This window comes from Lathyrus oleraceus, chromosome 5, assembly GCF_024323335.1.
Source record: "Lathyrus oleraceus cultivar Zhongwan6 chromosome 5, CAAS_Psat_ZW6_1.0, whole genome shotgun sequence".
In the NCBI taxonomy this organism is placed as follows: Eukaryota; Viridiplantae; Streptophyta; class Magnoliopsida; order Fabales; family Fabaceae; genus Lathyrus; species Lathyrus oleraceus.
In genome coordinates this window covers 144060243-144070086 of record NC_066583.1, presented here as the reverse complement: position 1 = coordinate 144070086, position 9844 = coordinate 144060243, and the positions used below count along the sequence as shown (strand labels likewise).

The window sequence follows — 9844 nt, the reverse complement described above, 5'->3', positions numbered from 1 at the left end:
TGTATCGCACGCTCGAACATACAAAAGAGTCATCATCAAACTTTATTTATTCCCAAAGGAAAGGGAAAACATCGATAATACCCGCGGGGAAGAGATATGATGGGTAAGGAAGCCAATTATGCAAGGGGAAGATATTAACACTCCTAACATCCATGGTACTCCATGGGAACCGTTTTGATTGTTCTCGCTCGAATAAATGTTAGATATAAAGATTACTCGCAGAAGAATGGGGAAAGGAAAAGAAATAGATAAAGTGCTCGGTGAGGATTGGGGCCCCTCATGCATACGTATCCTCATAGTGCAATGAGGAATTCAGAGCTCCATAGTTCAAAGAACTAGTGGAGGGAGATGAAAATAATTGTTATAACAGGTATGGTTTGAACCAAAGGATTGTGCAGTTTGAAATCCAAACAAGGGTGAAAACATGAACCCAGGAGTAAAACTGGTATGAACCAACAAGTAAGGGCTTACATCACAGTATCACTGTATTGGAATAACAAAAAAGAAAGGGTTTCCTGTATACGACTGCAAAGTAAGTAAGGAGATGTTCGTCTAAGCTACAAGTTCTGACAAGACAAAAAAATCATCTCTTAGTTCACAAAGAGGGGCAAGATGGAGCTCAAAGGTATATTGTATTTGGCTTAGAAAATAAGGTATATCACACGAAGTGAATGAAGGGTAGAATATGAATGCACCATGGAGATGGACGGAATGAAGTGACCGAAGTCACTGAATTGATAATTTGGTAACAAGTGACTGAAGAAATATAGTTTGAAACCAAAGGTTAGATATACATCGGAATCCATAAGAGAAATGGAATTTGTATCATAGAGGGAAGATGGCACAAACCACAAGTGAGGGCCTACAACACGGTATCACTGTATGGTTGAGCCAGAAAAAAGAGAAGGAATTAAGTGTGTGGGGACAATCCAAACAGCTTTAGGCACAAATGCGGATTCGTCGATATATGGTCCTAAAAGGGTATATATGGATATCCAAAGAAATTGTGTTTCAATTCCAAAGAAACAATATGTCACTAGGTGAACGGTTTAAGATCGAATGTAGATGATATAGATCATGAAAGATATGAATGGTGCCCTAAGGAGGAAAGAATAATAATAAATAAGTATGCTCGCAGAGGATTCGGACCCTCGTGCCTACGTATTATCATCGTGCAATGAGAAATTTAGAGCAATTATAGTTCAGCCTACTACGGCTGAAACAAAAGGGAACGAGATTGATTTTCCAAGGTTCAATACCCGTTAAGGCTGAAAAGGAGTGCCAAGGTCCACGACCTTCTAGGCGAGGTATCACTACCAGGGTTCAAAACTTGTGATGTCGAGGAACTGAACTGCCAAGGTTTATCACCTACAGGGCGGAGAGAATCAAGTTCCAAAGTCCATGACTTTCCGGGCGAAGAACTGAATCGAATAACCAAGGTTTAACACCCCACAAAGTAAAAGAGACAGATCTTCCACAGTCCACGACCCTCAAGGCAAAGATCAACATCGAATAGCCAAGGTTTAACACCTCACAAGGAAAAGAATAATGCCAGAGTCCATGACACTTAAGGCAAAGATCAAATCGAATACCCAAGGTTTAACACGTCACAAGGCAAAGAGAGTTTTATGCCAGAGTCCATGACTCTCAAGGCAAAGATCAAAATCGAATAGCCAAGGTTCAACACCTTACAAGGAAAATGATGTGCCAAGGTTTAGCACCTTACAAGGAAAAGGATGTGCCAAGTTTTAACACCTTACAAGGAAAAGAATGGATTGGAAGATGGTGTACAACCAAAAGTTACTGATTGCAAGAGATGCTCCCCTATTGGGATGTTGGAAGATTGAGGTTTGCTTGAAGAAGACTTGTCAATTGCATGATTCAAATTTCCCTAGAGTTTAGGAACAAAGGCAAGTGCTTTGAATAGCTAGGGCATACGCCCTGTACGCAAAGTCACTCTAGACCAGGATATGAGAAACTTAGTCTCATCATTCCTTATTACTTAAGGCTCGTAGCTTGCAACTTGAATCAAATGTAACAAGTTGCTGACAGGAGATCTTGCGTTGATCCTATTGATGTAGTGCCATTTGTTGTAGAATAAGACTTGACAATCATGCAATTCAAATTATGCTAAAGTCTATGAATAAACGTGAATTCAATGAGCCACGAGCCAAATTCCCGCCCCAAGGATATCCAGAATGAGTGTAGGAAAGCTCCAATCTCATTCCTTCTGTATTGCTTAAGGCTTGTGCCACACACTTTGAATTATGATCGACAAGTGTTGATAAAGGCTTCTGATTATTGAGCTTGATATTGATTGTTGGTCTTGATGATACCATGTTGTTTGTTGTATTGAAGAGACTTGGCAATTGTTTGATACGAATTGTGCTAAAGCCTATGAATGAAAGTGAGTGCTTTGAATAGCTGGGGCATATGCCCCGAACGCAAAGTCACTCTAGACAAGGACAGGAGAAACTCTGTTTCATCATTCCTCATTGCTTAAGGCTTATAGCTTAAAATTTGAATCACACTTGTCAGATGTTGATACCTTTGTTGTGCTTGAGAAGTAGTCCACTTTGCTAGCTATGCTTGACTGATGTTGATTTGAAGTTTTGATTTTGCGTTTGAACCTTGAGGTCTTGAGCTCCTGAGATTCAGCATATCCACAATAGCTTGAGCGCAATGAACTTGCCATATCAAGTGATCAAGGGTCTTTTGATCACTTGAATTAGGCTTGAGACTTACAGCACAATTACAAAGGATTTGGTTAACCAAAGCGACCTTTGGTCAACACTAATCAATGAGATTAAAATAATAGTTGGATTATGTATAATAATAATTTATTGAATTAATCAACTAAATGACATTAGACAATTCTAGTTAAAACCCTAAACTAAGGGAGCATGTATTAAAATCAAGATTTTAGGGCAAAATGGTCAATATACTAAATAAATGAATAATTAGGAACGCAGTATTCTGAAGCAATTTATCATAAAAACTAGTTGCCTAATCATATTATAACAATATATTACAAGAACTAACTATCATTATCTAATTAGAATTAAAATCTACTAAAATTTTAATCAAATTGTTAGAAATTTAATTATAAGATTCTAATTCAATTATCGCAAAATTTATAACTAATAAAATCCTACAACAAACATTAAGACCTAAATCCTAACATGAGAGCTTGATCATTAACTATAATTTTAATAATATAATACTAATTAATAAGTAATTAATTTAAAACAATTAGAATTGGGATTTACGCAGACCCTAACCCAAAGCAAATGCCTGTTTGGCCAAAAAAACAAAAAAATTGGGCCTGGAAAAGACCACATGGGCCTTGGGGTAGGATTGTAGAGTGGGGTGCAAGTTCAGGCAAGGAGTGTATAACGGTAGGCACAAACCGATCCAAGCCCTAAATAGTCCAAACCGGGTTCTTGCCAAAATGAACAAAAAAGGAGATCCTTGTTGAAGCTAAAGCGGCGCCTGTTCAGATTATTGTGGCGTATTGGTTATTGTGCTTATTGCAATTTTGGAGTAATCGAGCTTACCAACGGAATGGATCGAACAAATCAACGTGAAAACGCTCCGTCGCGGTGCCTCTCCAGTAATCCAAAGGTATTTTCGTCTTCTATCTGCCGAGGAGTTCCTTCTGGTGTGCTTCTGTTTTCGACTTCCGATGTATTTCGATCTTCACTTTGAAATTCCTTCTCCCATTCTCGATGGAGCTTCAAGCGAAAGCCAATAAACATTTCTGAATTTCATGCCGAGATCGAGTTCCTTCCTTAACTTCATTCACTTCGATTCAAATCTTGACTCAATAACAAAAATAGGTATTGAAACCTCTCTGTGATTCTGATTCACTTTATTCTTCTTCTCACTTCTGTGCCATCACTGCGTTATCTTGCATCGTGGTTTTTGTATGCGCGGATTTGAGAATTGAGAGAGGTATAAAAGATAAAGAAGTGAGTGGAATGTTGTTTTTGTTATTACTTTTTGTCCATGTATATACAGATTTGTATAGCCTAATTTTGGAATGAATCAAGGTAATCAAATCTCCTAATGATTCTCCTCTAACCATACGCTGGTCTTTAGCCTAAAGAATAGGGATTTACAATTCTAAATAATTACAGGAATTAAGACTAATTATTAGTATTGATATCCTCCCGCAAGTTGTATAATCTGGAAGAGATATGCAACTTGGACAGTAACGACTCAAACCGATGACAAAGTAGAGGCTTTGTTAAAATATCGGCAAGCTGATCATCTGTAGACACAAAAGACACTCGAAATTTGCCATTTTGAACATTTTCTCGAACAAAATGGTAGGCTAGGGCTATATATTTCATCCGAGAGTGGAAGACAGGATTAGCACTTAGATTTGTGGCTCCGAGATTGTCACAATAGATAACCGGATTGGTTGATGGTGTGTAACCAAGTTCTGTGAACAAAGAAAATACCCAAAGTAGCTCATTAGCTGTGTTAGCTAAGGCTTTATACTCTGCCTCTGTTGAAGATAGAGAAACAGAACGTTGCTTGCGAGAGCTCCAAGAGATGGGTGTGCTGCCAAGGTACAACAAGTAACCAGTGGTTGAGACATAATCATTCTTGTCACCTGCCCAATCCGCATCCGAATAGGCATGAAAGGTCAGCGGGACAGTCGCGGAGATGAGGACTCCTTTGTCACAAGTGCCTGCCAAGTATCTAAGCACTCTTTTGAGTGCAGACCAATGTGTCGTTCGTGGGTTTTGCATGAACTGTGCAAGTTTGTTGGTGCTGAAGGCGATGTCTGGGCGTGTAAGACTCAAGTATTGAAGACTTCCAACAAGTGTTCTGTACTCAGTTGGGGAAGGCAAGAGATCACCTAAATCCTTGAGTAATGGAGCACTCGCGGACAGGGGAGTGGATGATGGTTTTGTATTTGCCATGCCTGATTTGTGTAGCAGATCAGTGACATATTTCCTTTGTGAAAGAAACATACCTGCAGCGGATGGAATTACTTCAACACCCAAGAAATAGCTGAGACAACCAAGGTCTTTCAGTGAAAAACGAGCAGCAAGTGTGGCAATTATTTTGGACAGCGCCGCAGAGGAACTCCCAGTGACAATGATATCATCAACATATACCAATAAGTACACTGTAACTCCCTGTTTGTGGTATATGAATAAAGATGCATCTGCTGTCGAATTGACGAAGCCAAGGGAGAGCAAGAATTCTCTAAGCTCCGTATACCAGGCACGGGGTGCTTGTTTTAGCCCGTAGAGTGCCTTTTTAAGACGACATACATGATCAGGGAAGTTTTTGTTGACAAAACCTGGTGGCTGTATCATGAAGACTTCATCGTTGAGCGTCCCTTGAAGAAACGCATTATTGACATCAAGTTGACGTATTGACCATCCTTGGCGAACGGCAAGTGTTAGGACAACACGAATGGTTACCGGTTTAACTACTGGGCTGAATGTTTCCGAATAGTCCCAACCAGGGCGTTGATGAAACCCTTTGGCGACTAACCGAGCCTTGTAGCGATCAATTGATCCATCCGAATTCCGTTTGATGTGAAAAACCCATTTACAACCAACTAAATTTTGAGTAGAGGACCGACTAACAAGATCCCAGGTGTTGTTGTGGTGTAGGGCATCAAACTCAGCTTACATGGCGGAGCGCCAATCAGGATCACGAAGAGCCTGAGTGATGGTGTTGGGTTCTATAGGAGCGGAAGGTTGGAGATGGAGATTGAGCTTTTTGATCGGTTTGACAATGTTGTTTTTAGGCCGGGTGATGATCTCGCCGCCAATGGGTTGGGATGGTGGGGTAGGAGGGGGGGATTGAGTGGTGGTGGTGGTGGGTTCGTTTGAGGTTGAGGTTTGAGTCATATCTGGAGAGTGAGTGATGGATGGATAGGAAGGGGCAGTGGGTAAATCTTCTTGTGAGTTTAGAGTGGTGCTCACCATGGGTTGGTTTGTAGGAGGTAAAATGGATAGTTGAAGTGGGCCTGGTTGATGCTCTGTACTTGGATTGGATCAAGTGACTAGAGACCCGAACGGAAATTCAGATTCAACAAACTTCACATGGCGAGAAGTGTAAATCCTTCCTGTTAAGGGATCAAGACACAAGTACGCATGTTGATCAGCCGAGTAACCTACAAACACACACATAACAGACTTTGGCGCAAGTTTATGGTTAGCATATGGTTTAATCCAGGGAAAACATAAACATCCAAAACATTTTAACTTATGATAATCCGTGCTAATGTTAAGTAGTTTGGAGTAGGGTGATTGATACCCAAGAATTGGTGTTGGGAGACGATTTATTAGGTACGCTGCGGTGGTCATGGCGTGAGGCCAATAGGTGAGGGGCATACCTGAGTGGTGAAGAAGAGACAGACTGGTTTCAGCAATGTGCCGATTCCGACGTTCTGAGATACCATTGTGTTCAGGAGTATAAGGTGGGGTGGTGTGATGACTTATACCATGAGTGCTTAGAAAAGGACGAAGATCAATATATTCACCACCATTATCTGTGTATAAGATTTTGATTTTGTGGTGGTAGAAATTTTCAACAAGTGATTTGAATTTGGGAAATATAGTTTGCACATCAGATTTGTGTTTCATTGGATAAAGCCAGATATAACGAGTAAAATGATCAATAAATATGCAATAGTAGCGAAGACCATCAATTGATAAAATGGGAGAAGTCCATACATCCGAAAAAATTGTTTATAATGGATAAGAGGATTTAAGAGTGGATTCATGAAAAGGAAGTTTATGACTTTTGCTAATTTGGCATGAGTTACAATCGGATTGCTGGAATTTATTTGAACCCAAAAGAAAATGTTGCTGGAGAAATTTGAAAATGGAAGATGAAGGGTGGCCAAGCCGATGGTGCCATGATGCAGGGGAATCCTTGCGGAGAGTGTGAACGGATGGTGAGATGGTAGGCCAAAGGTAAAGTCCATCCACACATGAGCCTTTATGGGTTGTTTGATCCGTCTGCAAATCCTTCACATAAAAAGAATTGGGCAGGAAAACAATAGCAGAGTTAGTTTGTTGGGTAAGTTTAGAGACAGAGAGGACTTTTTGTTTCATGGAAGGAACACACAGAACATTAGACAGGGATAAGTCATTAAGTAAAAGTGTTCCAGAGTGAGAGATGTTTAAACCTGAACCGTTACCCATAAACAGCGAATCAGGACCAGTGTACGGATGATGTAGTGCCAGATTTGCAAGGTCATTGGTGACGTGGTGTGTTGCTCCACTGTCAACTAGAAAACCAGTCTGAGATGGGCCAGCAGCTGCAGCATTGACATGAGCTTGTCCAGTGTGAGCTGAAGAAGAATCCCGAGGTGGTGGCGGGACATCGGGATGTTGCTGCCTGAAGGTGTGGCACTGAGCAAGAACATGTCCTTTGACATTACACCACTGACAGCGGTCTAGAAAGGGTTTGCGATTGCCAAGGCGTTGATTGGGTTGTGGAAAGAATTGCCCAGATCGAGTCCTGTTGTTGAAGTTGGGTCGTGCCTGAGCATGTAGCGCTGTTAGTGGAGCGGAGGTCTGGCTCTGAGCAGCAACAATGGATAGCTCTAGAATAAGAAGTTTTTCAAGAAGGTCATCAAAGGTGATTGGGCTGTCCCTTGCATTCACGCCGTCGATGACCGCTTTGTAACCGTCGTCGAGACCTCGCAAGACATAATCAGTCATGTCTTCTACGGAGACAGGAGATCCAAGTGATGCAAGAAGATCTGCTGTTTGCTTCAGAGAATGCATATAGGTTGTTATGGATTGGGTACCTTTGGAAGCTGTACGGAGACGCTCCTTTAGTCGCTTGAGGTGGCAGCGAGATGCTTTGGCATAGGTGTTCTTGAGAAGAATCCAAAGATCATGTGAGGTCTTTGTCTGAGACACCAGGGAGGCAACTTCGTTAGAGAGAGTGGTGTGAAGGGCACCATAGATGAGGCGATCCTGTCGACGCCATGTCTGAAAAGCAGGATTGGGGGTAGTCACTGGAGGCGTTGCAGTGGTGGTGATTGAATCCGGCGGCGCGGGGAAGGATCCATCTGGATATTTGAGAAGATCATAACCATCAAGGAAGGCTTCAACTTGAAGTTTCCAATTGAGATAATTTGTGGGAATAAGTTTGATAACACTGTCAAGAGTGATACAGGTAAAGGGTTTGGATGGTTCATAAGGGTTAGTCATGGTGAAGGTGCTATCGCTGGCCATTGGGAAACAGGGGTGGAAGCTAGGAACGGCGTCCTGAATTATAGAGAGGTGGCTGGATCGTTTCCAACTGATACCATATAAAAGATAAAGAAGTGAGTGGAATGTTGTTTTTGTTATTACTTTCTGTCAATATAAATACAGATTTGTAAAATCTAATTTTGGAATGAATCAGGGTAATCAAATCTCCTCATGATTCTCCTCTAACCATACGCTGGTCTTTAGCCTAAAGAATATGGATTTACAATTCTAAATAATTACAGGAATTAAGACTAATTATTAGTATTGATAAGAGGTCTGAGAGAAATCTCTGAGTTTGAGAGAGATCGAGAGTGCAGAGCAGTGTGTTCTTGCGAATGGTGATTGAAAATTCATCTGGTGAACGATGAATGTGTTTAAATAGAAGTTGGATTTAACAGAGATAAACTATGTTAAATTGTGCTTAGTTCAAATCGGTCGAGGGTTAGAAGTTCTGTTAAAAAAAATTAAGATTCTTTATGTCAGTTTGTTAGAGTTGTTAATTACAAAAATGCAAATTCCGTTATAATGAAATGAAGATGAATTTGAGTTAATTGCAAATGTGAATTTCAGTTATATGTTGGTTTTTGATTCTCTGCATTGCTTCTGTTAGTTTATGGTGGGACTTGATTTTGTTCTCGTTTGGAAAATTATGCAGGTGAATTAGTGATTGTCAATGGTTCTGATGAAGTGTGTTTCCGTTATCGCATTTCGTCGTTCTGGTATGCTATTTGGTTAAGCTACAAGCGGCGTTTGCGTTGCATTTCTCCAGCTCATGTTTTGACATTGCAATTGTGTTGCGTTTCCTTTAACTGTTTCTAGAGGTTGGGTTCAAGTTTGTGACCCATGATGTTGATATGATTATGGATATGGATGGTAAATGGTTTGTTCTAATGGATATGGATGGTAAATGGTTTGTGTTAATGGATATATAGTTTAAATGGATATTGAATAATTTCTAAAACTAGTCTAGAAACTAAAATAATAAAAATGAAAAATCAATTAAAATCAATTTGAAAATCCAAAATCCAATTATGATTAAAATTAATTAGGAACCATTTAAAATTAAAATCGAATTAATTTAATTAGAATCAATTTGATATTAAATTACTTTGCAAAATCTAAAAGTTCATTTGAAATTAATTTAAGATTTGAATCAATTTGAAATTAAAATCAATTAAAACTTAAAATGAAATTCCACAATCAATTTGAAATTAAAATCAATTGATTTAAAATTTAAATCATTTTGAAATTAAAATCAATTTAAAAATCAATTAAAAATTAAATTGAAATTCCATAATTAATTTGAAATTAAAATCGAATTGAAAATAAAAATTCAATTAAAATTATATTATAAATTCAAAATCCAATTAAAATCAATTAAAATTAATTTAACATTATAATCAACTTTGAAATTAAAAGCACCATGATCGAAAAGGCATAGATAATTATCGATGTTACTAAAGTCGAGACAATATAGATTTAGGAATGGATGGTTAACTTTGGTCAATTGACTTTGGTCAACTGGTTGACCAAAGTCAATTGCAATCTAGAAACTAGTGATTCCTTGTATAAAATGGGCTAGTAACCAATGCACTAAAGAC

At 39.2% G+C, this 9844-nt stretch overlaps 1 long non-coding RNA gene across 1 annotated transcript; it reads left to right on the top strand.

Annotated features, from left to right (window-relative positions):
• Positions 1–3333: 3333 nt before the first annotated feature.
• Positions 3334–9185, top strand: LOC127078779 (uncharacterized). Its single transcript, XR_007787876.1, has 2 exons — positions 3334–3624; positions 8899–9185. It is a non-coding gene; the product is annotated as an uncharacterized LOC127078779 (long non-coding RNA).
• Positions 9186–9844: the final 659 nt, after the last annotated feature.